The sequence below is a fragment of the Arachis stenosperma genome, chromosome 5, assembly GCF_014773155.1.
Source record: "Arachis stenosperma cultivar V10309 chromosome 5, arast.V10309.gnm1.PFL2, whole genome shotgun sequence".
NCBI classification, from domain to species: domain Eukaryota; kingdom Viridiplantae; phylum Streptophyta; class Magnoliopsida; order Fabales; family Fabaceae; genus Arachis; species Arachis stenosperma.
Genome location: NC_080381.1, coordinates 136,928,181 through 136,932,982, shown reverse-complemented (window position 1 = coordinate 136,932,982; position 4,802 = coordinate 136,928,181).

The following is a 4,802-nucleotide window of genomic DNA, read 5'->3' as shown; positions in this document are numbered from 1 at the left end:
GTTTAGACCTTCCGGATTCTCTTGAATGCCGCCATCAATTCTAGCTTATACCACGAAGATTCTGATTAAGGAATCCAAGAGATATCCACTCAATCTAAGGTAGAACGGAGGTGGTTGTCAGGCACATGTTTATAGGTGAGAATGATGATGAGTGTCACGGATCATCACATTCATCAAGTTGAGGAACAAGTGATATCTTAGAACAAGAACAAGCTAAATTGAATAGAAGAACAATAGTAATTGCATTAATACTCGAGGTACAGCAGAGCTCCACACCTTAATCTATGGTGTGTAGAAACTCCACCGTTGAAAATACAGAAGAACAAGGTCTAGGCATGGCCATGAGGCCAGCCCCCAAAACGTGATCAAAAGATTCAAAGATCTAAAGATGATCAAAGATCCAAAGATGAAAATACAATAGCAAAAGTTCCTATATGTAGAGAACTAGCAGCCTAGGGTTTACAAAGATGAGTAAATGACATAAAAATCCACTTCCGGGCCCACTTGGTGTGTGCTTGGGCTGAGCATTGAAGCTTTCATGTGTAGAGACTTTTCTTGGAGTTAAACGCCAGCTTTTGTGCCAGTTTGGGCGTTTAACTCCCATTCTTGTGCCAATTCCGGCGTTTAACGCCGGGCAGTTTTGAGCTGATTTGGAACGCCAGTTTGGGCCATCAAATCTCGGGCAAAGTATGGACCATTATAAATTGCTGGAAAGCCTAGGATGTTGGTGCGCGAAATTGTGAACTATACTTTTTCACAACTCTCATAATCCCTGGTAATGGCTCCAAAAACTTGGTGCGCTCAATACCATGGCATTACACAACTTCGCACAACTTACCAGCAAGTGCACTGGGTCGTCCAAGTAATAAACCTTACGTGAGTAAGGGTCGATCCCACGGAGATTGTTAGTATTGAAGCAAGCTATGGTCATCTTGTAAATCTTAGTCAGGCAAACTCAGATGTATATGGTGATGAACGAAAATAATATAAAAGATAAAGATAGTGATACTTATGTATATCATTGGTGTAAGAGCTTCAGACAAGCGTATGAAGATGCCTTCCCTTCCGTCTCTCTGCTTTCCTACTGCCTTCATCCAATCCTTCTTACTCCTTTCCATGGCAAGCTCGTGTAGGGTTTCATTGTTGTCAGCAGCTACCTCCCATCCGCGCAGTGAAAGCTAATGCACGCACTCTGTCACAGTACTGCCAATCACCGGTTTGGTTCCCTCCCCTACCGGAATAGAATAACTCTTTTGCGTCTGTCACTAACGCCCAGTAGGTTACAGGTTTGAAGCACGTCACAGTCATTCACTCATTGAATCCTACTCAGAATACCACAGACAAGGTTAGACCTTCCGGATTCTCTTGAATGCTGCCATCAGTTCTTGCCTATACCACGAAGACTCTGATCTCACGGAATGGCTGGCTCGTTTGTCAGGCGAGCACTCGGTTGTCAGGCGATCAACCATGCATCGTGCAATCAGAAATCCAAGAGATATTCACTAAGCCTCAAATGCGTGTAGAACAAGAATGGTTGTCAGTCACCTTGTTCATGAGTGAGAATGGTGATGGGCGTCAATCATCACCTTCATCATGTTGAAGAACAAGTGATATCTTGGTAAAAGAACAAGTGGAATTGAATGGAAGAACAATAGTAATTGCATTAATACTCGAGGTACAGCAGAGCTCCACACCTTAATCTATGGTGTGTAGAAACTCCACCGTTGAAAATACATAAGAACAAGGTCTAGGCATGGCCGAATGGCCAGCCTCCCAATGATCTAAGAACTAAAATGTCCAAAGATAATCTAGAGATCTAAAAGTGATCAAAAGATTTCTATACAATAGTAAAAGGTCCTACTTATAAGAAACTAGTAGCCTAGGGTGTACAGAAATGAGTAAATGACATAGAAATCCTCTTCCGGGCCCACTTGGTGTGTGCTTGGGCTGAGCAATGAAGCAAATTTCGTGCAGAGACTCCTCTTGGAGTTAAACGCCAGCTTTGGTGCCAGTTTGGGCGTTTAACTCCCAATTAGGTGCCAGTTCCAGCGTTTAACGCTGGGATTTCTTGAGGTGACTTTGAACGCCGGTTTGGGCCATCAAATCTTGGGCAAAGTATGGACTATTATATATTGCTGGAAAGCCCAGGATGTCTACTTTCCAACGCCGTTGAGAGCGCGCCAATTGGGCTTCTGTAGCTCCAGAAAATCCACTCCGAGTGCAGGGAGGTCAGAATCCAACAGCATCTGCAGTCCTTTTTGGTCTCTGAATCAGATTTTTGCTCAGGTCCCTCAATTTCAGCCAGAAAATACCTGAAATCACAGAAAAACACACAAACTCATAGTAAAGTCCAGAAAAGTGAATTTTAACTAAAAACTAATAAAAATATACTAAAAACTAACTAGATCATATCAAAAACATACTAAAAACAATGCCAAAAAGTATACAAATTATCCGCTCATCACAACACCAAACTTAAATTATTGCTTGTCCCCAAGCAACTGAAAATCAAATAAGATAAAAAGAAGAGAATATGCAATGAATTCCAAAAACATCTATGAAGATCAGTATTAACCAGATGAGCGAGACTTTTAACTTTTTGCCTCTGAACAGTTTTGGCATCTCAATCTATCCTTTGAAATTCAGAATGGTTGGCTTCTTTAGGAACTTAGAATCCAGATAGTGTTAATGATTCTCTTAGTAAAGTATGATGATTCTTGAACATAGCTACTTATTGAGTCTTGGCTGTGGCCCAAAGCACTCTGTCTTCCAGTATTACCACCGGATACATACATGCCACAGACACATAATTGGGTGAACCTTTTTAGATTGTGACTTAGCTTTGCTAAAGTCCCCAATTAGAGGTGTCCAGGGTTCTTAAGCACACTCTTATTGCCTTGGATCACAACTCTTATTCTTTCTTTTTTTCTTTCTCTCTTTTTTTTTTTCTTCTTCTCTTTTTTTTTTTCGTTTCCTTTTTTTCTTTTTTTTTTTTGAAATGCTTTTTCTTGCTTCAAGAATCATTTTATTGATTTTTCAGATCCTCAGTAACATGTCTCCTTTTTCATCATTCTTTCAAGAGCCAACATTCATGAACCACAAATTCAAGATACATATGCACTGTTTAAGCATACATTCAGAGAACAAAAATATTGCCACCACATCAAAATAATTAAACTGTTATAAAATTCAAAATTCATGCAATTCTTTCTTTTATCAATTAGGCACGTTTTTATTGAAGAAAGGTGATGGATTCATAGGACATTCATAACTTTAAGGCATAGACACTAAGACACTAATGATCATAAGACACAAACATGGATAAACATAAGCATTAAAATTCGAAAAACAGAGGAACAATAACAAGGAAATCAAAGAACGGGTCCACCTTAGTGATGGCGGCTCTTTCTTGCTCTTGAAGATCCTATGGAGTGCTTGAGCTCCTCAATGTCTCTTCCTTGCCTTTGTTGCTACTCCCTCATGATTCTTTGATCTTCTCTAATTTCATGAAGGATAATGGAGTGTTCTTGATGCTCCACCCTTAGTTGTCCCATGTTGGAACTCAATTCTCCTAGGGAGGTGTTTAGTTGCTCCCAATAGTTTTGTGGAGGAAAATTCATCCCTTGAGGAATCTCAGGGATCTCATGATGAGTGAGGTCTCTTGTGTACTCCATCCTTTTCTTGGTGATGGGCTTATCCTCATCAATGGTGATGTCTCCCTCTATGTCAACTCCAACTGAATAACAGAGGTGACAAATGAGATGAGGAAAGGCTAACCTTGCCAAGGTGGAGGTCTTGTCCGCCACTTTATAGAGTTCTTGGGCTATAACCTCATGAACCTCTATTTCTTCTCCAATCATGATACTATGGATCATGATGGCCCGGTCTATGGTAACTTCGGACCGGTTGCTAGTGGGAATGATTGACCGTTGGATAAACTCCAACCATCCTCTAGCCACGGGTTTGAGGTCATGCCTTCTCAATTGGACCGGCTTGCCTCTTGAATCTTGCTTCCATTGTGCGCCCTCTTCACATATGACTGTGAGGACTTGGTCCAACCTTTGATCAAAGTTGACCCTTCTAGTGTAAGGATGCTCATCTCCTTGCATCATAGGCAAGTTGAACGCCACCCTCACACTCTCCGGACTAAAATCCAAGTATTTCCCCCGAACCATAGTGAGATAATTCTTTGGATTCGGGTTCACACTTTGGTCATGGTTCTTGGTGATCCATGCATTGGCATAGAACTCTTGAACCATCAAGATTCCGACTTGTTGAATGGGGTTGGTAAGAACTTCCCAACCTCTTCTTCGGATCTCATGGCGGATCTCCGGATATTCACCCTTTTTGAGTGAAAAGGGGACCTCGGAGATCACCTTCTTCAAGGCCACAACTTCATAGAAATGGTCTTGATGCACCCTTGAGAGGAATCTATCCATCTCCCATGACTCGGAGGTGGAAGCTTTTGCCTTCCCTTTCCTCTTTCTAGAGGTTTCTCCGGCCTTGGATGCCATAAATGGTTATGGAAAAACGAAAAAGCAACGCTTTTACCACACCAAACTTAAAATGTTTGCTCGTCCTCGAGCAAAAGAAGAAAGAAGGGAGTAGAAGAAGAAGAAATGAAGAAGAGGGAGATGGTGGTGTATTCGGCCAAAGAGGGGGAAGAAAGGGTGTTTAGGTTGTGTGAAAATGAAAGGTTGAAGAAGGGTATATATAGGAGAGAGGGGGTGAGATGGTTCGGCCATGGAGGGTGGGTTTGGGAGGGAAAGTGGTTTGAATTTGAAGGGTGAGGTTGGTGGGGA